Below are 27,500 nucleotides of genomic sequence, written 5' to 3'. Positions count from 1 at the left end.
TTTTATATAGCCCCTATCCCCTGGCTAATCACCATTAACTACGAAGTCTCGTTCCTCCTACCCTGGTCCCTTTCCTCCTCCTCCCTCTCCTCATCCTCCTCCTCCCACACTCCCTTTTTTCAGGGAGATAAAAGGGGGAGCGAGAAAAGAAGGAAGCACGAATGAGGGAAGGCGAAAGAGTGAAAGGAAAGTTACGCTATCGATAACTGTGGGGAGAACGAATTCTACAAGACTTGACGTGGACGAACTGAAATACCCACGTACCAGAGTCTCTGGCTCTTGGGCGCTGGGGTTGTATGAGGGAGGGGTATGCGAGATGGGCATCACGGGGATGGAAGAGGTGAAAGTATCGGTCTTCTTCTGGGCGTCTGGTAGGGCACGTCAGGGCGAGGGAAGGTTCAGCAGGGCCAAGAGGTCGTAAAGGCCACGTCTGAAGTCTCTTGCTTATTCAACTGCCCTCCAGCGGCACCTGCCTCCCCCCGGGGGTAGTAAGTAGGGGTCACCACCCTTCCCCCTGGTGGAGGGAGATCACCAGGGTAATCCAGGTAGCTTGGAAAGGATCTTGAGGGCAAAGAGGGAGTCCTTGCAACTTGTTTTTTTCTTTGTGTAATCATCCTGAAGGATCCGACGTCTTCCTATGTATGGGGGCGAGAGGGTTCTCTTGCTTAGTGGCAGTTTTTTGGGGCTATAATTTAGACAGGTAGAGACGGGTAACTGGAAACACAGGAAGGTTTATTGTGGTAGTTTCGTCGTAGTGACTCTACAATATCTTCGACTTGTATTAGGGCTGGATAGATGGAGATAATGGCAGCTTTTACTGTAGCTGCTACAGCTGAATTGTCATTGGCGTATTAGACTGCAGGATAGGTAAATAAATGAATAAATTTGCTTTTTCTTTATATTTCTTCATCAGTTTTCGATTCATCCATTTCTCATGTTATTCTTGCATTGATTTGATATATCTTTAATCTCCATTTTTACTTGTGAACCTCCAATGTAATATAATAACTAATAATAATAATAATAATAATAATAATAATAATAATAATAATAATACCCGAGTGGGTCTTGTTTGTACTCCCCTGGGTGACCTTAGGGAAGATGTGACACAGCCACCCACCTCTTGCAAACCTGTTTGTCCGCCCTGGGTGTATCAGGGTAAGTTAGGGGACTGGGAGAGCAGGGGAGACTTCCACCTGCCTCCTCCTGCAAGCCTGTTTGTCCGGGCGGGTAGGTTGGGGGCGCGGTATGTAGGGGAGACTTCTACCCTCCTCCTGCAAGCCTGTTTGTCCCCCCTCGGGTGGGGCAAACCTGTTTGTCCGGCCTGGGTGGGGATCATGAGAGTAGGGGAGATAATAGCGCCAAGTTTCAGCGCGCGCCAACGAGCTAATAATGATAATTGAATATAATAATAATTGATTATAATAATAAAAATAGTAGCGAGCGATAACCACTTTTTCTCAAGCATAAAGAGTTTAAGGAATGACTTGGCAAGTCCTTATCGTCCAGATCTATCCGTGCCGTGCTATCGTGCATCGATGTACGTACGCGGCGATTGTCATGGGATTCTGTCGTGCATAATTTCAAGTTTATGGCTGATAAAGAGTTTTTTTTAATGTTTTATCGTTATCTCTCTCTCTCTCTCTCTCTCTCTCTCTTCTCTCTCTCTCGTTTCACTTCACAATTCTATTCTGATTTTAAGACGCATAGAAAGGCAGCTTTGTTCACAGGCGGGTCCGCATGCGCGCACATACTCACAAGCGCATAAACTAGTCATGTAGCTGAATTCGTATAGGCTGTGGTCACGAGAGCCAATTATGGATGGGTCATAAATAAACCTTTGTTGTTCGTCTTGAGGTTCATTACCATTTAAATTATTTACTTGCTGACTTGTATTTATATATATATATATATATATATATACTATAATATATTTTATATATATATATATAATTTATAGGCTATATGACAGTGCAGTGGTGATAGTATGATTGAGGGGCTGCCCGGGGTTGGTAAGGTATGTACTGAACAGGGAACGATTCCGATATTGTTCTTCTGTATGGGGGAAAATGTAATGGAGGAGAATATATGCACTGTAGGGACCTAGTATAGCAGATAAGGATTCTGGATTCTAACTGCGTGAGAGAGAGAGAGAGAGAGAGAGAGAGAGAGAGAGAGAGAGAGAGAGAGAGAGGGGGGGGGGGGTGATTGGTCTTTTCAGAGCCTTTGTCCCGAAAAAGGCCTCTAAAATAGGTTTTGAAAAGCCTTTTGTCCTCCTGATTCATGGCTTCGAGAATAACGTAGAACGGGTGTAATTTGCCTCTCTCTCTCTCTCTCTCTCTCTCTCTCACACAATTAGAAGAGAGAGAGAGCGCCACACGTGAATGTAGAGGCGTCTACAATTGAAGCCCAACAATCCTCACCGTCAAACACACACACCGCCAACGCATCCATTACCTGAGGTCACCTTGCCATTGACACGTACTCTCGATGCCTCTCGAGATATGTACTCGCCTCTTTAGAGGCTTAATTCTGTATGGAGTCCGCAGGGGGGTGACGCCATTAAGGGCATTTAGAAGCTTCGTTAGGACGGGTAGAAGAGTACCTGGGTACTGCGTTCGTTTTACGAATGCGCCCACGGCTGGTATAATGAGGTAGTATTGTTTCACGGTACTGAATTAGAAATGGGGGCGACTGTTACGCGTTTAGGAAATATGTGAGTAGACGCCGTGTGAAGTTATGGACAATCTCACGTATACGGCTTGGTAAAATCTCAGTAATTATGGCGTGGAAAGGTACCACGTAGCCATCCTGTGGCACCTCATATGCCACGATGCCCTTAGACGTGTCTATGTACCCGTTTGTTATCAACTATCGTGGGTTGTGTGTTGTAGCCATGGCAGGGAAGGACTTAGTGGTACTTCATATCAGCGGAAAATTCGCTTGAAAAATTGAGTGACGGAACAGAGGCAAAGACAGAGGAACGAAGGCTATACCTTGGAGTTCACGGGAAGAGATTCCAGACAAAAAAAAAAAAAATAAAATCATAAAAGATAAAAAAAGCTAATGAATTAAATCTTTGCATTTTTCCCACCATCTGCACGTGAGAGAACGTCAGGCTGCCCCATATAGTAGTGGTTCTTATCTATGTATCCTTTCAGAATAAGTAGAAAATCCTTCTGTTTTGATATATGGACTCTCTCTCTCTCTCTCTCTCTGTGTGTGTGTGTGTGTGTGTATGTGTGTGTGACGCCCCTTTCTTTGCCCTGGGATGCTGTAGGGAACCAGTGGGGGTGGAAGTTCCTCTTGGGCGTGTTCTGTCTCCCTCGGCAATGTTTCCCCTCTTACGGCCCCCCCCCACCCCCAACATTTCTCTCTTTCTATGCGGCTGTGTCTTATCTCTTTGCTTGCGGCCCCCCCCCCTCCCCCCCCAACCCCCCCGTCTCTCTCTCTCTCTCTCTCTGGCAGTCAGTCACGACCAGTTTTTACCGCTCGTGTACAAATAGGTGTTCCGGTTTCCCCTCTCGAGTCCAGTTCTTGAGAGAAACGCAAGAAGAAGGGGCATATATACTGCAGGCGGTTGTGGTCGTCATTCTGTTGTTTACTAATGTTGTTGTTATTGTTGTAATTGTTGTTATGTGATTGTTATTGGTTCTGTTGGGCTTTTTTCTTGTCGTGCTTGGATGTGCAAATGTAAATGTTCTATTACGAGACGTAAAGAATAAAATATACGACGCTTATGTAGTATATACATGAATATATATATTACATCATACCCTACCCCTAATACTATATACCATCATAACGCACATTCACCGACAATACATATATATATACATATACACAAACACACACACACACACACACACACACACACACATATATATAATATATATATATATATATATATATATCTATATATATAGACAGACAGACAAACAGAGAGGGACAGACAGAGACAGAGAGAACACACCCGATCTGACTCACTAAAATGATCAGTGGAGTTATCATTATAGCTTTAATTGTTATTATTATTATTATTATTATTATTGATTAAGTTATTACTTATTATTATTCAATTATTATTATTCTTATTAAAGGCAGCAGATAAATTCACGCCTATATTTCAACTGCATGCAGCTGAAGTAATGCACTAGAAAGTTTACCCAACCTGTTTTATTCTCTCTCTCTCTCTCTCTCTCTCTCTCTCTCGAAAAGAAAGTCTGTGTGTGTAGGCTGATAACCTGTTCTTCTACAGATGTTTGTGCTGACCATGAAAGGTCACGTGCCTGCGTCATTGTTAGTTACGTCTCTCTCTCTCTCTCTCTCTCTCTCTCTCTCTCTCTCTCTCTCTCAAATAATCTCCAAATGGGACTAGTATATATATATATAACTATATATTATATATATATATACATATATATATATATATATATATATATATATATATATATATATATATATATACCTTATAATACATAATGCAGAGCCAATCTCTCAAATTTCAGAAACGCATCAGAATTCTGGCGATAGACTTGATTTCTGACCGCAGTAATACTATGCCGGTTGCGCAAGGCTTCCGTCTCTTGTTTATCGTGTGTCTTCTTCTTCTTCTTCTTCCTCTTACTCCTCCTCCTCCTCTTCTTCTTCTTCTTCTTCTTCTTCCTTCTTCCTCCTCCTCCTCCTCCTCCTCCCTCCTCTCTTCTTCTTCTTCTTCTTCTTCTTCTTCTAATAAATCTAACAGGCACAGTATATGGAATTAGGATTATTATTATTATTATTATTATTATTATTATTATTATTATTATTATCATTATTATTATTATTATTGCTTCTTCTTATAAATGTAACAGGAACAGATGCTGAATTATTATTATTATTATTATTATTATTATTATTATTATTAATTATTATTCTTATTATTATTATTATTATTCAGTTATTTTATTATTATTATTATTATTATTTATTGCTTCTTCTTATAAATGTACAGGAACAGATGCATGAATTATTATTATTATTATATAATTAATTATTATTTATTATTATTATTATTATTATTATTTTATTATTATTACATAAAACAAATCATTACCTACGCGGTCCTTAGCATCGTAACCGAGACAAAGGGTATGTGTGGGCACGGTTTCTATGCACCCCCCTCTCACAAGGTCACCTCGCCTCTGCCACGTTAGGCATTGGACACCATTACGCATTCTTCGGCTATAACGAAATTTGAAATCGGAAACACACAGAGTCCGTGTCAGAAGCAGCCTTGACGGGACCTTGGCCGTGACTAGCCCCCTTAAATTATCTAGGCATGATGGCCCGACCTATCCCCCTACTGGGTATATAGCATGACGAACGTCCTTTAAATCAAGGGATGACAGGACGCGGTTCTGAAGGGTAGGAGGGGGGCGGGTGGGGCGGTATACTTCCAAAGGGGCGTATATAACTGCAGGAGGCGATCACGAAGGAATGAGATATTTATCTTACGAAATGGCGCGATGGAAGCGGAATCCGATGGAATAAATGGCCGATAATATTAAAGAACAAGAGTAGAAATATGTCTTGATATGAACTCGACTGATATGGGCTGCAGATGTGTGTTGTTAAGAAGTGCAATTTCTTCCTAGCATGAAACACACACACACACACACACACACACACATAAATATAAATGTTAATAAGCTGTAACAACGCCCCGCCTCCCCCTTCCTGTTTTTGTATATAAAGGTCTGTCAACTCCTTTAATACAATCAGTGTGAACTTGGAAATGTAGAATATACTACGAAAGTACTTGTTCCAAGTCCCTGTTTTCACTTAACTTTCGACCGTGAAATTAAGGATACTCTCAAGTATTCGTGTTCCTTTATATGTATCTATATCTATACATACATTATATATATATATATATATATCCTATCTATATATATATAATATATATAATATATATATGTGTGTGTGTATATATATATATTATATATATATATATATATATATATTCATATAGTATATATATGGATATATGTATATATATATATATATATATATATATATATATATATATATACATACACGTATATAAGAATCAAGGAATAACAGACGAACGCGAAACTGAATATAAGGGAAAGAAACGGAGACAGAGAGGGGTTCATTTTCCTTGTCCAGTTCTCGCCAGTCTCAAGAAAAAAAAAAAAAAAAACACGAGGAGTAAAAATTCCCATTAATTTATTACGTGGTACTCATCGCGTGAAATTGAGTGACAACAACGGACTCTTTTCCCTGGAGTCAGGATTGACAAAGATTAAAACTGACTTCCTCTTTCCAATTGGTTGGGTTTGTTTTCTGCTTTTTTAGTCTTCTGTAAAAGATGACTAATGAAATGGCTTTGTCTGTCCGCCCTCAGATCTTAAAAACTACCCAGGCTAGAGGGCTGCAAATTGGAACGTCGATCATCCACCTTCCAGTCATTAAACATTCCAAATTGCAGCCCTCTAGCCTCTGTGGTTTTGATTTTATTCAAGGTTAAAGTTAGACATGATCGTGCGTCCGGCACAGATTCTGTCAGGTCTCAGATCTTAAAAACTACTGAGGTTAGAGGGCTGCAAATTTTCATGTCGATGATCCACCCTCTTGTCATCTAGCCCTTTTAGTTTTTATTCTGTTTTAAGGTTAAAGTTATTATTATTATTATTATTATTATTATTATTATTATTATTATTATTATTATTATTATTATTATTATTGGGAACAATTTTCTGTGTCGAAAATGATGACTATGGTTGCAGGTCCACAATAATAGTCAGGATGAACCTAGTACAAGGTTCGGAAGCTTTTATTATACATTAAAGACTTTATAAGCACATGCGATATTATTGTGGACCTGCAACCATTATTATTATTATTATTATTATTATTATTATTATTATTATTATTATTATTATTATTATTATTATTATTATTATTATTATTATTATTAATTCATAATGTATAATATAATTTTCTATTTGTGATAATTCTGGGGAATTGTCAGTCAATTACGTATTCATCTCCCACGAAAAATGATATCAAAATCTCACGGATGTAATTGCCACCTTCTGCTACTACAGGAACTACGCGAGGATGGGCGTCATATACGACGTATATATTAAGTGCCAAGCCCTCTCTCTCTCTCTCTCTCTCTCTCTCCTGTGTGTGTGTGACCTTGACAATGATGAAAAGGTAGGAAGAGATGAGTAAGTCTCTCTCTCTCTCTCTCTCTCTCTCTCTCTCTCTCTCTCTCTCTCTCTCTCGTCTGTAGGTATAAGGTGAATTTTTCGTAACATAACAGAGAAATCTCTCTCTCTCTCTCTCTCTCTCTCTCTCTCTCTCTTCTCTCTCTCTCTCCCCTTCGCGTGTGACCTTGGCATTGGTGTGAATCTTGAAATGACCTACGTGTTTATCTCTCTCTCTCTCTCTCATGGCCTTGGCATTCACGCAGATCCGCGTATACCGTGAATCAAGTAACCGTGTAAGAAAAATACGTCCAAAATCTCACAGACAAACTTCTGTAGAAAGCGTGTCTGTCTGTCTGTCTGTCTCTACAATGGCGGAAGCGCCGTCTGTTTAAAAGACTGGGAAAAAGTCTTTGTTGAATTGAAGCGTTCGTTGCTGGAACTTCTTTTGTTTCCCTTTCGCGATTGCAGCCGCCATTTTTGTCCGTTTTTTTTAATTTTTCGTCTAATTTAATATTTCCTTCTTTGTTTATCGTGATAAAGAGGTTAATTTTCTCTCTGGTCAAATGATAAAGTTAAATGTTTCTGTTTTTTGTTGTGACAAAGATTCTCGTGGATTATAAACTTTTGTTTATAAAGTGACAAAGTCTCGTTTGATCAAGTGAGATTCTTTATTGATTATTTGACAAAGATTAAAATGAAGCTGATTATTGAGAACTGTCATTTGCAAATATTATTCATTACAAGATAAAGTATTTTAAGAATTAATATATCTGGAATGGAGGACAAGCTTTAGGTGTTTGGTATAATAGTAGTAATGGTGGGATAGGTTAGGACGTGGATAGGTGACCAAGAGGCCTTTATTTCATATAGAAGTCCTGGACGTCTCTCTCTCTCTCTCTCTCTCGTTCTTCCGAAGGTCAGTCTTGATGTCATCTTTTGTTGAAGGGTCGAAGTAAGACTTAAATGAAGAAGTATTGACGAAGCTTGGAATTAACAAGGCATGATCAGACCTCCAGCTTTCTCGGGACGCATGCTAGAGTATACGGTCAAATAGCGCGTTTTTCCACCAACGAAAATGAAAATCAATACGTCGTATTTTATTATAAAATAATTGTTGTTTACTGTTAAACATGCGCATTATTTATTTTTTACACATACATCTACAAAAACGTGCAGATACCAACATACTACCAAACAAACCATGACTACATAGTGAAGTATGTGGCGGATATGTCGTAATTAGAGGCGTGTGGTGTTGTTTTCATGAATATTGTGACCTTGGGGGATTTTGTAGTTGGAAAAGGCGGGAGAACCAATGTAGCAGATATTGAAGTAGATGCAGGAGATGAAGTACGCTGGTTTTATTTATTTATTTATTTCATTGTGTTACTCTTGTTCATCTTTGACCATTTCCTAGTTCAGAAATTCATTATATATATAAATATATATATATATATATATATATATATATATATACTATATATATATATATATATATATATATATATATACACGAACACAAAATCAGCAGATTACTCGAAATCAGCTGATTGGTCGAAATCAGCTGATTGGTCGAAATCAGCTGATAAGTCGAAATCAGGTGGTTGGTCGAAATTGGCTGATTGGTCAAAATTAGCTGATTGGTCGAAATTAGCTGATTGGTCGAAATTGGCTGATTGGTCGAAATTAGCTGATTGGTCGAAATTAGCTGATTGGTCGTAATCAGCTGATTGGTCGAAATCAGCAGATTAGTCTAAATCAGCAGATTACTCTAAATCAGCTGATTGGTCGAAATTAGCTGATTGGTTGAAATCAGCTGATTAGTCGAAATCGGCAGATTATCAGAAATCAGCTGATTGGTTTAAATCAGCTGATTGGACGAAATCAGCTGATTGGACGAAATCAGATTTATCTCTTCTCGCACAGCAAACCGCGACATAGCAGAGGGCACCGAAGGAACTGTGCGGTTGTAGAAGACGGTACCCAACCGTCCTTGAGGATCTAAATAAGGAATCTTTCGTAGGATCCCCAGACAGTACCCTTGTGAGGGAAGGACTCTTCCGGTCCGGCGTGCCTCAGATTATCTAATCATTATCTGATAATAATTGCTGAGAATAATTCTTTTCGTCTGCGATGATGATGAGTTCTCATCGAGTGATTTCTTGATAATAATTATACTTGGCTTCGTTGTCGTTGGAATTATCAGTGGCTGGATTGCAAGAACAACTTATAAATTGGGTGCTGTTTCTGAAGCACGAACAGAAGCGACAAGGCGAGATCCGACCTCCAGCTTACTCAGGGAGCGTGCGCAAATCCGCAGTCAAATAGCGTGTTGTTTCGCCAGCGAAAATTAAAATGAATACGCTATATTTTAATATAAATAATTTTCCCGTACTGTTTAACGTGCGCATTATTTATTTTTTACATTTTCATTCTAATAAATAAATCATAAATATCCTATCCTAAGATTCCTGTATCCTGTAGCCTTTTGAGACTTTGTCATAGGGCTTTCCTAGCCCCCTCCCCCCCCTCAGCAAGAACAACAGCAACAGCAAATAGTAGTGTGTAAGCTTACTCCCCGAGAAAGCGAAATAGGATGCTGTTTCTTAGGCATGATCAAAAGCAATACTAGCTTTTGTTGGACTTGCCTCAAGTGGTGGATGCCAGTGCAATGTGAAATTGAGAGAGAGAGATGGAAAATAAATACACTTATTTATATATTTTTACATTTATTTTTGTTTACAAAAAAAACTCACTATCTTCGCATAATAATAATAATAATAATACCTTTTTCCACGGCGATGACACTGATAATCATGACGGCATAAGAAAGGATGAGAGAGGAGAGGGATAAGACAGAAGGCTTCCAAATGGTCAGCCATCTTTGCACGAATAGGTCCTCATATATAGAAGAGGCTATATAGTCATGAAGAGAATAGCTATTAAGAGATGACGTGGGTTTGTGGGATGGGTAGATGGGTGAGTGGTTGGGATGGGTGGGTGTTGGAGAGGGTATATGGGCTGGGGCTTGATTAGGGGTCATTAAGATGGGTTCCAGGTAGCTGAAAAAAGGGGGGAGAGGAGATTTCAAGGTCATGGATGAGCTCGGTACATGATTTTTTATGTTTTTATTTTGTGTTCCTTGATAGATACGATTATTAGGGTACTTTCACTTTCCTTTTGTGCTCTCTCTCTCTCTCTCTCTCTCTCTCTCTCTCTCTCTCTCTGACCTGCCATTATTGAGACCAGTCTCAATTATTGCTGTTGTTGTTGTTCGTAACTTGCGAAATAATTAAAACATTGGTGATAAAAGTACTGTACACCATCTTGATACAAAAAAGGTCTTACTCTGTTCAAGTCATAGTTCATATGTATAGAGTTTTTCATTATTTAGTTTCATTCATTTTCGCACCTTTAAAACTTCACATATTACATTTTTTATTATATTTTTTCCATAGCATTGAACAAATTTCTGTCGTTATAAGGGTAAATCCCACCCAGTTCAAAAGGCTTTTTTGAGATATTATGTGTAATTTCCGTAGAGATTTTCGCAACTTTCTGTTTCGTTGGGAAGGTCGTTGGTTGATTATCTGGAGTTGATATAACGAAAGCTTAATCTTGGTCTCGTACAAATTAGCGGGTGATTTGTATTTATATATGTGTTTGTATGTGTATATACATATGTATAATGCTGTGTATACATGCATAAACAAAAAAAAACATTCCGTCATCAAAGAATTAAGGCTGGATATATCGAAAATAAAATACCAAAAATAAAATCATATTCATTTATAGATCATATCCCTTCTTACTTCAGTATTTTTCGTTTTCTATTCTTTTGATCAACATAGGGGAAACTGTGGAAATTTGATGTACTACCAGTGAGGCCATCTTTCCCACATTCACAGTGTGAACAGTTTTTGAATTCTCTCCTTGCTTCTGTGTTTTTCCTGCCTCTTAAATTAAGTATATCTTAGTTTAACTCCCTTCCTTTGAAGGGGGTGTGTCCCCTAAGGTGTTCTCAGGAGAAATCAGGAGCAAGACAAAAAATTTAGTGGAGTTGAACAACCTCGCTGGAAGACACTCAAAATTTATGAAAGCAAAAAGGAGGAAAGAAAGACCTCCATCCTCTTATAACCTTCCTTCCTTCGATGGGCGTTTCTGCCAAGGATTTTCACTTTCTAATGACAGGAAGAATCAGGAACAAGAAGAAAGAGTTATAGGATTCCATTCTATTCCATCCAGTTAAAGGGGCGTGTGTGGTTATTGGATTATTTCTCTTGCTATTGCATTATTCCCCTCCACCCCCTACCCTTCCTGCCCCCTTCCCCCCCACACTCCTCCTATCTCTCTCTCTCTCTCTCTCTCTCTCTCTCTCTCTCTCTCTCTCTCTCTCTCTCTCTCTTGTCACGTACGAGTTGGCGTCGTGACTTGGCGTGGGAAGATCTCTTCTTTCAAAAGGGTGTTGAAAATTGAAGCTATTACAGGTATTACATGCAATGGTTGGTGGAGATTACACGGGCCTTATGCCAGCACGGAGCCTTGCCCAAAAGCTGCCCTTGTGTTTTGGTATGGGTTTAAAGAAGACAGGAAATCAGGTGTGGACCTCTGGTTTGCATAGTTCAACCATCTGGCCTCATAACACGAAGACCTCAGTTCCTGCACTTCCTCGCCGGCCTTATGCCAGCGCAGGGCCTTGCCCTAAGGTTATACGAGTGAATTTGGCACGGTGTCGAAGGGGGCAAGAAGCCAGACGTGGACCTTTGGACTCGATTGTCTAATCTACAAGCTTTCTCCTGGTTATCCTTTCCAGGTATGCAGACAGGTATATAGGCGCACCTGCGACGGCATATCATAATAAATATCCCTCCCGTATTCTAAGAAAAAGGACCCAAGGATCCACCTTGGGGCTCGAGACGCCACGAAGTTAGTTGTACTTGAAGGGGGTGCCCTTGGAGGAGCCGGAGACTCAACCTCCTAATAATTATTGTCCATCCAACTGATATTATTTGAATAATTGACGTTATCCTTTCGTTATGAATGTATTGGGCTTCTTTTTGTGTTTTTTTCTCCCTGGAAAAAAAAAATCCTCCAGAGAGTCGTACTGGGAACATTGGACCATTTTCGCTGCTTGGAAAGTTGTAAAAAAAACAAAACAAAAAGACTGACAGTCAAGCAGGTGCGTTTGACGGGTAGATACTATCTTAAATGCTGTTAGGCATTGATAGACGGGGAAATGGTTGGTAGACAGATGTATATAGAGTGGCGTCAGACAGATTTGCGGTGGTGTTAATATCAACAGCCATTTTAGACAGATTCGCAGCGGCGCTAACTGCCAAATAGCAATTTTAGACAGTGGTGTTAGATAGAGTTTCTGTGGCGTTAATGTCTCAACAGCAATTTTAGACAGATTTGCAGTGGCGTTACACAGTTATGAGGTGGTGCTAACTGCCGAATTCCAAATTTAGATAATTATGGAGTGACGTTAGACAGATAAATATATGCTAGACAGATATATTATGGTATTAAAGCGATGATACTGTATCCGACTAGAATATCTTGATAGAAGAAGAAGGAGAAGAAGAAGAGGAAGATGTATTATTAATGAGAAATGAGGAGGTGTCTACCATACAGGTCATATATTTTCGGGATGAAATGCCCTGTGCCCAGGGCATCAGCAGAAGGCAGACACGCAACATACCCGTTCTTGAGAATTGCCCTCTCTCTCTCTCTCTCTCTCTCTCTCTCTCTCTCTCTCTCTCTCTCTTACTAAAGAGGAACCGTCGGTGACTCATAAAGAACTGTTTCGAGTCCAACGGCCTATTAATGACAGTCTGGGAAATGGGTACTTGAAGCCTACGTATATGCTTAGTTGTGGGCGTGAATTTTGGCGCTGGCCCGCCCTTGCCTACGGAGATGGGCGTGGGATGCGTCCTAGAGATGCTGAGAGGGAGAGAGCGTGTGTGTCTGTGGGTGCACACTGAATTATTGCCTGAATTATTCGCGTATTTCCTTTGTTCCATAGTTGGTGAAAACTAACAAGAGATGGATACCTGGATCACCTTCTTTTCCCTTTTAGAGCTATCTCTCTCTCTCTCTCTCTCTCTCTCTCTCTCTCTCTCTCTCTCTCTCTCTCTTAGTCATTCTGACCTTATAGGCGTGATGATCTTGAATACCAAGCTTAGGCGGGACTCTGTGTTTTAGCGGTCATGTAGTGTATGTGTGTGTGTTTGTGTGTTTGTGCAAGTTGCGTGGGTTCGCGTATGTGTTCCTGTGTTTGTGTGTGTATGTATTTTTCTCCCCTCCCTTTCGCCTCAGAGACTCTAACCCGTCTCTGGATTCTAACCCTCATGTCTTTCCCGACTATAGCATGTACCCATTACAGTTGTCTGTCAGATAATAAATCTTGTAATAGAGAAATAAATGGGTTTTTTGTGTATACAAACATACATGCAGAGAGAGAGAGAGAGAGAGAGAGAGAGAGAGAGAGAGAGAGAGAGAGAGAGAGAGAGAGGGGGGGAATATTCTTTGTTGAAACTTCACGGACACCAATGTCAAGTACATCATGAGACTGGCCATATTTTTACTATGGTTTCTCTCTCTCTCTCTCTCTCTCTCTTATGTTTTATAATTCTGCGAAGAAATGCTGTTTGTCACAGGTGTGTGACGTCACTGGCACCAGATGTGTTACATCCATGGTGGCACCATCTGTGAGACGTTATTGACACCAACTATGTAAAGTCATTGGCGCCAGCTGTGTCACTTCCATGGCACCATCTATGTAACGTCATTGGCGCCAGCTGTGTCACATCCATGGCGCCATATGTGAGTCGTTATTAGCACCATCTCTGTAACGTCATTGGCGCCAGCTGTGTCACATCCATGGTGGCAGCATCTTGACGCCCGTGGCACCATATAGGGGTGCCAGACCAGAGAGAGAGAGAGAGAGAGAGAGAGAGACTTCCCCTATGTGGTCGAAAACCATTTTTAAGCCAACCTTGGCGCCGGAAACAGATGTTCCAGGTCCAACCTTTCTTTCGACGTGACCCCTTTCATCCAGATCTCTTGGTCTGTTTCAAGGGGGGCCGTTCTTGACCCAGTCAAGTCTAGGGGCTGATATAAAAAAAAAAAGGGGGGTGGGGTGGTGGGGCTGGGGGGGTGGGGGGGGGGGGATGTGAGGGAGGGGGCGTGGTTAGGTAAAGATTAAGATGATGGGAAGGAGGGTGTGGGAAGATAGATAGAGCCAGGTCGTGTCAGGGAAGGACTTTTGAATTATCCAAAGGAGGGATGGAGTCTGCTGATAATCATTTGCGCGCGTAGGCGCCCGCGGGCACGAACGAACTTGGGCTCGGCTCTTTGTTGTCGAAGGGTGAGAAGGTAGAAGGGAGAAAAGGTCTGCGGATAAAAGAGAGAGAAAAAAAAAGGTGCTATCGTCTTGCGCAGAATCCAGGGACATAAGATAAAAATGAATCAAAAGAAAATGGAGGTTGATGGGTCATTCATCTAGGGGTCCTCTGTGCTCTTTTTTAGAGAGCGACCTTGTGTGTGTGTAGGGGAGGGGGGTTGAGAGGGCAGGAACGAGAACAGGTCACACTGGGTCACATATATGTTGGCATGTGACATCTCGAGCCCCTTTGTGAGTCACGGTGGAGGTCAATAAGACGACCCCCAAATTCATCTTCGATTTCGGGCAATTCATCCATCAGAGAGAGAGAGAGAGAGATTTCAGTCTTCAAGAGGAAAATGGATATCTTCTTTATGTTGATGTTTGAGGAATAGAATTAATTTCTCTCTAACTATGAGAGAGAGAGAGAGAGAGAGAGAGAGAGAGAGAGAGAGAGAGAGAGAGAGAGAAACAGGAGATGAGTTTTCATCTAATAGCAGGAATTAGTAACTTACTGATAGTCAAGGACTTCCAGCATTCAAATACTTTTCAATTAATGTCGTCAACATCTCCATCAATAATTCTCTCTCTCTCTCTCTCTCTCTCTCTCTCTCTCTCTCTCTCTCTCTCTCTCAATTTCAAGGAATCCTCGTCCTTTAATTGCGATAAAGAGTGGAAAGGTACATCAATAATAACTGTACACCCGAATAAAAATGGGTATTTGCCATAAATACACTTTCACTTGATATACATATTCCTTTCTTCTTCTCGCAATCAACAGATACGATTTCACAGCAATTAAACTAAACTGTGACAATTAACGAGGCACTCCCTCCTTAACATAAAAATGCATTTTCGCTCTCTCTCTCTCTCTCTCCTCGCGTCATCGAGTGAATGATATTAATTACGCGGGAGGGCGGGGGAATGTGTCATTCATTACAGCCGTGACGACGCTCGTGCCTTTTTCCATCGTCAATAGTGGGGAATGTCTCTGTTGAACTACGGAAATCTTTGTTTGGGTTAATGCGTCTAATGATACCACTCATGACACCTTCACCTTTCTCGTTCTTTTGTCTCTCGTCTTCTCTGCTTTCATTCTCAAAGGAGGAGGATTCTTTTACGAAGAGATAGGTCAGGATTATCATAATTGCTCCTTGTAAGACAAATGGAAGAGAGAGAGAGAAGAGGGGGGGGGGGTGGACGAGAGAGAGATTTAGTTGTTCGGAACGTTAGATAATAAAGAACTTTCTCTTTCTTCGAGTCTAAAGATAGTAAATGTGTGTGTGTGTGTGTATGAGAGAGAGAGAGAGAGAGAGAGAGAGAGAGAGAGAGAGAGATATCACCATGACCACGCATATGTTATTATGCGAAATCATTATTTGCATAGCTGGTTTTGGGCTTAAGAAGTACATCGCGTGAGATGCAAGTTTAGTTGTATTTTTTTTTCCTAAAAAAATATAAAGAATATCTTCCTTCTGCATATTCTGGAGATCGTTCGGAATGTTAAGACTTTCTCTCTCTCTCTCTCTCTCTCTCTCTCTCTCTCTCTCTCTCTCTCTCTCTCTCTCTCTGTAATACAGGTACTCTTGCCCCTTGGGGCCGAAGATTAATCAAATTCTAGAAATCAAGAAGTAAGAGAGAGAGAGAAAGACAGTTGTTGACCTCTATCTTTTGAGATTTGCCTCGTGACCCCGCGCCTAGGTCATGACCTCCTCCCCCTCCCCCTTCCCCTTCCCCCCAGTCTCGGCTGAAACACTAAAACCAAGAATTTAGTCACTCGAGTTCTGTCTTCATATCTCTGTGAGGTCACAGTGGGCGTGACCTCTGATGACCCATAAAAAAAAGGTAGAGAATGATAAGGGACCTGTGAAACGAGGTCAGAATTTGGAAGCGAAGCTTGGGAGGAACGAAGGGTGTTTTGGCATGTCACGTGTGTGTAATTGTTTAGTGTATATTTGAATTCGTGTATGTTATAGATCGTGTATATTTGAGCTCGTGCATTTCTGAATCAGTGTATATTTGAATTCGTGCATGTCTGAATTAGTGCCTATTTGCAATTGTGTACGTATATTTGAATTTGTGTATATTTGAAATTTTGCATATTTGAACCCGTGTATATTTGAAATCATGTATGTTTGAACGCATGTATATTTAAAATCACGTATATTTAAAATTGTATATATTTGAATTCGCATATATTTAAAATCACATATGTTTGAATCTATATTTGAACTCGTGTATATTTGAATTCGTGTATATTTGAATTGTGCATATCTGAACTCGTGTATATTTGAATTCATGTATGTTTGAATGCGTGTATTTTTTACTTCGTGTATATTTGAACTCGTGTATATTTGAAATCGTGTACATTTAAAATCGTATATATTTGAATTCATGTATATTTGAATTCGCGTATATTTGAAATCGTGTATATTTGAATTCGTGTGCTATATTTGAATTCGTGTATGCATATCACCTTGCAGATATCATGCCATAAATGTGTTTATATTAAGGCTTGTGCATTACAGGTGCCCCATGGTTCATATATATATATATATATATATATTATATATATATATATATATATATATATATATAAAGCATTTTTTTAGTAAAAAACTTTCGTTATTTATTTACTTTTCATTTTTTTCGTAGAGATACCTTCTTCGGCCATGTTTGATCTCTATCTGTGGATATAGTTCTCCTTCTGGGCTCGTATCCCCTTCAGTTTGAGGAGACTATCTTTCCAGACTCCTTGATTTTATGGCGTCCTCGAACGACGTTCCTTCAGGGTCCGCGGAACCCTCTTTCTAGATTCCCCAAATTCCTTTTGGGTGTATCTTTTGGCCCGACTTGATTTTTATTGAGATGGGAGATAGCTATTTGTCCGTCCGCCCTCAGATCTTGAAAGCCATTGAGGCTAGAGGGCTGCAAATGGTACGTTGAACATCCTTTATATGGTACCCACTTGAGCCTTGATAAAATAATATTTAAACTAAATTTTTCAGTCTCTTGCCTAATTCGACTTTGGAAACGCCATATTATAATTTTACCACCGAGAAAAAAAAAATAAAGATCTTGCACTTTCGACATGCCCTATTCACCTCCCCCCCTACCCACCCCAGCCAATCCCTCCCCCTCACCCCCCATAACCCCCCGCCTCCTTGATGCGTGAAATAGTTATGCCCAATGCCCTTTTCATGCGAGGGTATTAAAGGGAACGTTTGCCCTTAATGGCGTCATATTCGAAACTCGTGATTCCTTAGCGGCGATTCCGAAATTTGATGAAGATTGGCCAACTGGTTCCTCTTATCTTATCATGTTAATTTCTTCTTCTTCTTCTTCTTCTTCTTCTTCTTCTTCTTCTTCTTCTTTATCTAGACGTTGACGAGTCATTTAATATTTTTATTTATGATTTATTGAAGTTTGGAATTATTTCATTTATGAAAGAGCAGAACTTCAGGCTTGCATCTCTCTCTCTCTCTCTCTCTCTCTCTCTCTCTCTCTCTCTAGTGGTCTCCAAGGACCAAGGTCTTAGACATACTTAGACGTCTTCAAAGACCAAATTCTTACATATACATAGACGTTTTCAAGGACTAAAGTCTTAGACATATGAAGACTTTTTGCAAAGACCAAAATCTTAGACTTCAGACGTTTATAGGCATCAAAATTATTAGATATACGTAGATTTTTTCAAGCTTCAAAGTCTTAGACATACGTAGACTTTTTCAGGGGCAAATTTTGAGACATAAATAGACATCCTAGAAGCATTAGAATCTTAGACGTATGTAGACTTCTATCAAGAATGAATGTCTTACACTTGCATAGACTTCTCTCAAGAATCAATGTCTTAGACATACGTACATAGACACACGTACATAGACGTTTTTCAAAGCAACGGAGTTTTAGGCATCATGTAGTAAAGAATTCTAGTTCTGCCCCAAAAGCATAGGTCACATCTCGTGTGACCTTTTGACCTTCTTTCGCCAACTCTTTTGTTAACCCCCACCCCAAAACCCCCTTTCTGTCTCACCTCTCAGAGAGAGAGAGAGAGAGAGAGAGAGAGAGAGAGAGAGAGAGAGAGAGAGAATGGATAATTCACACGTGAATCTTTTTTACACTCAAATATTAACCAACAATAAACATTTATAATTGCTTACCTTAGCCTAGCCAGGATTCGAACTTACACACACACACACACACACTTTTGCTCTTGATGCAAGGATGCTAGTGCCTTAATCCACTCGGCCATCGAGACAGATCTCGGCCACCGAGTGGGTAAAGTCACCTGTGGTCCTCGTATCAAGAGGAGAAGGCTAAGTTAAGGTTGGAGTCCTGAATTCGTTTCAAGTTATGTAACCTCAGGAGATCGAGAGGTATTGGCCGGGTCACCCACAAGTTTTGCAGACAGAAGCAGGGAACTTTTGACGAGAGAGAGAGAGAGAGAGAGAGAGAGAGAGAGAGAGAGAGAGAGAGAGAGAGAGACCAAATCTCGCAGACAAAAGAAGGGAACCCGTGAGGGGTTAAACGTGAGCGCCCAAAGTGAGATTGCCTACAAAAGGTGGAGTAGCGTTCTCAAGCACAGACGAGCCCAGTTCCAACGGATGCTTCGAGAATAGCGGAAGATTCTGAAAGATAGGGAATGTCGTCTTCTTCTTCTTCTTCTTCTTCTTCTTGTGAAGTTACGTGCTTGTACAGATAATTCGTACGTATTACGCATTTGCAGGTTAGATTCTTACGTGCCTATGGACGATTGCTGTTCATATATTTGTGTACGTAAATATGTGTGTATATATAAATATATACAAACATTTGTACACTTGATTGCTCGTCCATGTTTGTGTCTGTGTGTGTGTGTGTCTTTGCCTCAACATAGCATTGTTCAGTGAAGGAGCAATAATACTATGTACCTGGAGACCGTGAGAGATTCAGGAATTAACACCAAAGTGAGATCAGAGGTTGGAAAAAAAATACTCTCTCTCTCTCTCTCTCTCTCTCTCTCTCTCTCTCTCTCTCTCACACACACACACACACACACACACACACACACACACAATGGCACGGGTAGCGCCTAAAAGAGCCCGTAAACGCAAATTAGGAACACAGGTGGGCCTGCCTGCTCACCTTGTGCGACACCTCTCTCTCTCTCTCTCTCTCTCAGACGCCTTCCCCTGTTCCTACCTTTCCCTCCTCCTCTTCCTACTCCTTCTCCTCTTCTTCTCCTTCTTCTCCTTCACCTCAAACTGTAACTATATATATATATGTATATATGAGTTTTAAGAAAACCAATACAATCGTAAAATCTATACATTTTTCTCAAAGATTTCCATCTGACTTCTTTCAGGGACCCACACAGCGCACAGCAGCATCTCGCCTGGTGGCCGTCAGTGGTGAGTAGAATCGGCGACAAATTCGTAATTTTAGAATTTGGATTCATAGCAAGAGTTCATGCGTCCGATATGCTGTGAAAAGTAAAGGTTAATAATGCGTATGTCCGCGTGTGTTTGTATGGGGTTCCTACGCCAGAAGTTATAGACGAAGGAGAAAGGACCGCGACTTATGAGTTGACCTCAAAATAACCTCTTGCTGTTTTTTTATTTGGTGAGGTGACTTCTTCGACCCGCAGCTTTCCTGACCTCGTTTGACCCTTGGAGTAGTGTCCAGGGGTAGTAAAATATCATGAGAGATAGTTGGGGACATTTGTACAACATGAGAGAGAGAGAGTGAGAGAGAGAGAGAGAGAGAGAGAGTGCCATTTCTGTATGGTGGATGTCATTTATTCTTTTTATGGCTTTCGAGAGAGGCTGAGTTGTGACTGAATCTCTCTCTCTCTCTCTCTCTCTCTCTCTCTCTCTCTCTCTCTCTCTCTCTCTCCCTTCTTCGTTAGTTTTATGGGCTCTTTTAGCGCCTAAATTGTCGTATGCTTGGATGTATTACCAGAAACTTTTTTTTTCGTTTTTTATAATTTTGTTTACTTTTAAGAAAATGACAAAGAATTCATTATACCAGTCAGTCAGTCGATCACTTAGTTAAGAGCCTGTCCTCTTTGTTGATATTTTTGTTGTTCTTGGTGTTGTTCTTGTTGGGGGGGTAGGAAAGCCCTATGGAGGAGCCTAAAAAGGTCTGAAAAAGGATGTTTTACGTTGAGTTAAATATACAGGAGTTTTAGGATAGGTCTAGGATTTATTTATTAGGATGAAAATGTCAAAAATAATGTGCATGGTAAACACTACAGAAAAATTATTTTAATAAAATATAGCATATTTATTTCAATTTTCGTTGGTGAAACAATGCGCCATGTGACCATAGATTTTATGTCCACATTTTTTTTTGTTTTTTGTAAACGCGTGTCATGAGCTTGGTTTACTTTTAGGATGGTGGATGATCAACACACCAATTTCCCAGTCCTTTAGCCTCAGTAGTTTTTAAGGTCTGGGGGCGGACAGAAAAAAATGCGGACAAACAGACAAATAGCCAACTCAAGGGTTTTCTTTTACAGAAAACTAAAAAAAAAAAATAAATAAATAAAAACCTACAAAAACCTTTGTAAGGAGGTGGATTTCGTAGCTGGAATGTTTTCCACAGGTGAAACAGTAAATCATAGCGTGGCGAGATGGTCTGTACACGTATTATCGAGAACACGGGGAAAACTAACAAACATATCTCCTTGTAAGTGGGAGGAAGTTCGAAGCCATAGAAACCTCTACAGTGAATAGGTCAGCAACTGAAGTTCAGTCTCTTCTTAAGGCCAGTCCCGTATTTTTAGATTGCTTTTGATTTCAAATTCATTTTCCTATTTTCGGGAGATTTTTTTTAATGATGTGTTGAAACAGAAAACAGCTAACAAAGAGGAAAAACTCAAAAATATTGTGCAAAAAATGTATACATTATTTTCAAGTCCCTTCGAGAGAAAGGATTCTGTGACAGTGAAGGACTCCTGTGAACTTGCAGACCTATACTATGTATCGTACGCAGATACATTTGCATACATAATACTGTTCGCATACATAATACTGTTCGCATGACATAAGTGTGTAAATGTATACGCAACACATGTGTGAGTGATGTTCTCCAAGAATTCGGGATCGTTCAGCAGGCCATGAAAGCATTTTTCGTGCCTGCCTGACATGCGTGTGTCTGTGTACTGTGTGTGTGTGTGTGTGTGTCCATAGTCTTCCTCCCGCGTACTGGATTTTGGGACCGCCAGATGATGATGATAATAATTTCCTGTGTTGTAAATTGAAATTCTGATTTTTGACGCCCTATTCACCTCCACCTTTTTGACCTCTCTCTTGTATTGGCCTCATTCGTCAAGGTGTTGAATTCTCTCTCTCTCTCTCTCTCTCTCTCTCTCTCTCTCTCTCTCTCTCTCTCTCTCTCTCAGTTCGTTCCCCGTCTTGGCAGACTTCTGGATAAGATTTTCAAAAGAGTGGTGACTCTCAGTTTAGACTTCTTTATCAGGCATATCAGGGAGGTACAGATGCACTAATAGCCAACGTCTTACTGTTTACTTTGGGTGTTTATTTGTATTGTGTATTTACGTTGCATAGAACCAGTTGTTATTCAGCAACGGGACCAACGGCTTTACGTGAACTTCAATCACCAGAATACTGTTTACAAATCCGTCTGAAGCGGAAATGGAAAGAATCGATAAAAATAAACGGTACTACATAGGAAAATAGACTTAAACAAGCGCGACCAACGGCAAAATAAACCGAGTAAGTGAGCCGTTTCAAGGGCTACTACGACTATTTCTTCTCCTTCTGTCACTGCTGTTTACATTTGCTTATTTTTCTAGTTTGTTTAGCCTTCATTTTAGCATTTTTTTTCCAAATTTCTTCATTGATTGGCGATGGTTTAAATTCCTGTTATTGTCAAGTTTCTTCATTTCGTTCCTAGGTTAACAAATATAACGGGAAATATGACTTTTTTTTAATTTTTCGTAGACCATTCTCCTTCCAGCGGGCAGTACTCGATAACGGAGGAGTGGGGGAGGGGGTGGCAAAGAATAGAAACAAATAAAACCCCTTTGAATACAAGGGAGCCCTTCTGCGTGACGTCACATAACCACGTGCTCTCCATTGTGAGGGTCTGATGTAAGTCCCTTTTTATCTTTATTTTTTGTGGTCACTTCGGCTTCTCTTTATGACCTGTTACTTTGATTCACGGGTCTGTGGTCTGCTAGGGCTGCCCGGGAGAAGTTGCTGCCGTGTGGTCTGATGCCCGGGAATCGATCCTGGAATGCTTGCCTACGCCGAGACTGGCCAATTCCTGGATAGGTGGCTGATTTCATCATGCGATGGGTCGCATAGAGTAACGAGAAACAAACAAACAAATAACTTAGGTGACTCGCAATCATTACCTCGAATTATCATCGCGTGTCAGATGGGACCCATTTGGGAGGGTGGCCCCATACTGTGGCCTACCCAAAACGGGCCACCTCGTGTGCCCAGGGCACGGAAAATGCCCCGGGTACATGCAAACAGCGGCTCAACTCCCGAAATGTAATTAGGTTCGAGCAGACGTAATGGGCATAAGTCAGGTTACGTATGGGGTATGGTGTATGACCTTCCCAGCAAGTGGTGATATATGGCTTTGTCTCTTTAACGCTAATCCCCCGTAAGAAGGTTAGTGCCGTCAGTGCACCTCACGCGGTGCACTGTAGACATTGCTTGGTGTTTACTACAGCGTCCAGACGGGACCGAGTTGCAACCTCTTTTCATTCCTATTACTATACCTGCGTTCATGTTATTTTCTTTACTGCATATATATATATATATATATATATATATATATATATATATATATATATATATATATATATATAGATATAATAGAGAGAGAGAGAGAGAGACAGAGAGAGAGAGAGAGAGAGAGAGAGAGAGAGAGAGAGAGAGAGAGAGAGAGAGAGAGAGGCGATGTTACGAACGAACTCCATAAATTGGTAGATATTCAGTCTACCTTTAATGTTTATTCTACTTTTAATTCTATATCGTTTCCGTGGTTAGGACTGAAATAAAAAATAAAAGAAATACTCGTAACGTTACTAACCTTTCGTAGACAACACAATCGACCGAACAACAATAATACAGTTATTATCGCCTACGTGGAAATATGCGATGATGCCAAAGGTCGCCAACGTCCCGGAGATGATCATATAATAAACGATCTTCGGTATTGGAACGATTTCCCGAAACTGGCGGCGCGAGACTTCCTGGCACGCCGTGACGTCGGCGAATTTTGGAAAGGGCGAATATCGTGATTCGCCCATCTTGACATTCGCCCGTTTCGATTCGCGGCGTCACGCGCGTGCGTCGTCATTGGCGAATGACGAGAAATTGCGTCTTCGAGATGTTTGACGTCTCCGGTTTTTGTTTTAAAAGAGTTTGAACTTGCGGCTCGATTTCTCCCCTTTTGTTTACGTTTTCATGTCGTCGTCTTCTTCTTCTTCGTGATTTCGAGGCGCATTATAGTATTTTTGCTTACTCCGGGAGTAAGCCTACAAACTACGTTGATGTTGTTCTTCGTCTTGTTGTTTGGGGGGGGTAGGAAAACGCTATGGAAAGCCTAAAAAGTTCTGAAAAAGGTGTTTTGCGTTGAGATAAAGATACAGGTATTTTAGGATAGGATATTTGTGGTTTATTTATTGTATTGAAAATGTAAAAAAATAAATAATGTTCATGTCAAACAATACAGAACAATACAGCGCATTTAATTTATTTATTTTTTTTTTGCATCCAACTGCAAAGCAACAAATAAAAACAACAACAAAGAAAAAAACAGTTTTGCGTTTCTTCCTTATACCTGCGCAACAGTCCGACCAGTTTTGATAAAATTATCTTGAATCATCTCGACATCTTTTGAAGTGGATTTTTTTTTTCGGGAGAGGTTGGCTTGAATGTGGTTTGCTTATCTTGCGCTGCTGATAATAATAATAATAATAATAATAATAATAATAATAATAATAATATAATATAATAATAATAATAATAATATAATAATAATAATAATATATAATAATAATAATAATAATAATAATAATAATAATAATAATAATAATAATATGCTGAAAGTAAACCCGCTTTTAATCATGTTTTATTAAAGTGTTTGCTGCCTCAGCTGCGTTAATTTTATAGAATTAACGCAGCTGAGGCAGCAATCACCTTTTAATAATAATAATAATAATAATAATAATAATAATAATAATAATAATAATAATGATAAATAATAATGAATAATGATAATAATAATAAGTAATAATAATAATTTAATAATAATAATTAATGAATTAATAATGATGATAATAATAATAACAAAGTTGATCATTTATTACCAATATTATAATTATTATTAAATATGTATTTCAACATCATTGTGGATTTTTTGCCATTATTATTATTATATTATGATTTTTATCATTACTATTATTATTATTATTATTATTATTATTATAGCACGGAATCCTCACCAACTCCTTTTTGGTAACGCCCCCCTCGCACCAGACCTCTGCGACATTCCTCCAGTGCTTTGGACACTCACCCCCACCCCCAAAAAGCCCACCCACCCCTCCCCCCCGGGTCAAAGGATATGTGGTGAATCCTTCTCCTCCAACCTATAATAATAATAATCGTGCCTTCCTGTTCCCGAAAAGGACTTTCTCGCTGCTGGTTCTGCCCTCCTTCGAGCTACGAGGGCCTCCATGTGACCTTGTTCTTCCAATTTGGCTTCTCAGTCTTCCTCGTCCTCTTCTATTTCTTCTTCTTGTCCTTATCTTGATTCTCTCCCTTTATGTCCTCCTTCCTCCTCCTCCTCCTCCTCCAACTCCTCAGTCTTGTCCTTGTCAGGGTTCTACGTTTATAATCCTTCCTCCTTGCCCTTGTTATTCTCTGTCTCTTCTTCTTCTTCTTCTTCTTCTTCTTTTTCTCTCCCCTTATGTCCCTCCTCCTCAGTCTTCTTCTTGTCTGGGTTCTACGTTTATGATCCTTCCTCCTTGTCCTTGTTATTCTCTGTTTCTTCTTCCTCTTCTTTTTCTCTCCCCTTATGTCCCTCCTCCTCAGTCTTGTCCTTGTCTGGGTTCTACACTTATTATCCTTTCTCCTTGCCCTTGTTATTCTCTGTCTCTTCTTCTTCTCTTTATTCTCTTTATTCTCTCCCTTTATGTTCCTCTTCCTCAGTCTTCTCCTTGTCTGGGTTATACGTTTATGATCCTTCTGTGTCTCTTCTTCTTCAACTTCTTTTTCTTCTTCTTTTTAGTGCTGTTGTTCCTCCTCGTTCATCGTCAGGTCGTCTCCTTTTCCTCCAAAACGTTATCCGTGTCTCCTCTGTATCTTCTTCTCCCCACCTCCACCACATCTACACAGTATCCTCCTCCTACTCTTCTTCTTCGAAATGGCAAATTGAACAGCTGGCGACCTTGAGGACGATTGGTTGCTCCTCTGCCGGGGCGGACACAAGAACGCACTCACACTTATTATACATCTTCAAGCCCCTGGGAAGAGGTGTAAAAGCGGGTATACTTCTCAGAAAATGGCACACACTGAATCATATACTTTTCATGAACGGGAAACATTGAGGACATTTGAGAGTCGAATTACGGTGATTCGCATATATACGTATACGTTCGTGAAGAAGATTTATTCAGGGACATTTAGTCACTTACGAACGTAATCCAGCTGGGACCAAGGTCTGTTGAATATACTCATAATATATTTACAGGACCTTGGTGGGACCATTTGGATTTAAAACCTGGTTATTAATACCTTTGGGAACGTAAGTCGATGCAGAGGTGTGGGCACAAACGCGCATGTACATACATACCTTCAAGACGAACTTCAATAGGATTAGAGGACATCTGCATTCTCGAGGTTGTCAAACAAACAGCGAATCTCAGCAGACACAAACATGTAGACAGATAGTCAGTCGCAGGAGTACACAACCGCAAAAGTAATTAGGTAAAGATTGAAATACGGAGAGAGAGAGAGAGAGAGAGAGAGAGAGAGAGAGAGAGAGAGAGAGAGAGAGAGAGAGAGAGATAGATTTAAATAATTGAAGACACAAACAAGTCGATATAACCATTTAGAACACATCAGGACATAATAAACAATTCACAAAGTGACAGCTACAGCTTCCGTCTCTCTCTCTCTCTCTCTCTCATGCCGGAGGGAAGGAGATTCCTCCTGTCCTAGAGAAATCGAAAGTGGTTCTTCTTCTTCAAATGCCCTAAGCCTTCCGTGTTATTGAAGCTCTCTCTCTCTCTCTCTCCTCTCTCTCTCTCTCACTGAGATGGGTAAGAGCAGAGACAACATGATGAATGGTTTTAGCTCGGTGAGGGCCAGGATCACCTTGAAAAGGCCGTAACGGTTTTATCACATGATAAAAATGCTCTCTCTCTCTCTCTGAGCTGAGACCCACAGCAGTCAACCGACGACTAAGAACATCGTTCACTTCTTCCGAGAGAGAGAGAGAGAGAGAGAGAGAGAGAGAGAGAGAGAGAGAGAGAGAGAGAGAGAGAGAGAGGTTAGAACCGTGACCACTAAGTCAACACAATGATCAGATGACTGTATACCTTTGTTTTTGTGGCATCGAACAACCGGTGGTTAAGAAAAAAAAATTCTCTCTCTCTCTCTCTCTCTCTCTCTCTCTCTCTCTCTCAAGGTACAGGTATACATACTCCTGCATCTTCCTCTCTCTTATATATGAATATATATTCTAATATGTTCTGTAATTACGTAGCTGTCTTCAGACAACCTTGAAGGTAATTGGTATACGTCGCTTTTTTATGCTTTTTTTGGGTAGTGTTACCTGTCATTTTATGGGTATGCAAATGCGTAGTTTTTTTATATTGGAGAGAGAGAGAGAGAGAGAGAGAGAGAGAGAGAGAGAGAGAGAGAGAGAGA

General features: G+C 40.2%; 1 protein-coding gene across 2 annotated transcripts in view; it reads left to right on the top strand.

Moving 5' to 3' along the window:
- The window catches only part of LOC135214287 (mucin-2-like), a 58,966-nt gene that overhangs the window by 8,194 nt on the left and 23,272 nt on the right, over positions 1-27,500 (top strand). The window contains exon 2 of one of the 2 annotated variants that reach the window (XM_064248416.1): positions 19,949-19,994. The exons of the other annotated variant lie outside the window; for it this stretch is intronic. The gene's annotated coding sequence lies outside the window, so the exon portion shown is untranslated. The remainder of the gene's footprint in view (positions 1-19,948; positions 19,995-27,500) is intronic. 2 annotated transcript variants of the gene reach the window in all.

This window comes from Macrobrachium nipponense, chromosome 45 (assembly GCF_015104395.2).
Source record: "Macrobrachium nipponense isolate FS-2020 chromosome 45, ASM1510439v2, whole genome shotgun sequence".
NCBI lineage: Eukaryota > Metazoa > Arthropoda > Malacostraca > Decapoda > Palaemonidae > Macrobrachium > Macrobrachium nipponense.
This window is presented reverse-complemented; position numbering and strand designations above follow the sequence as displayed.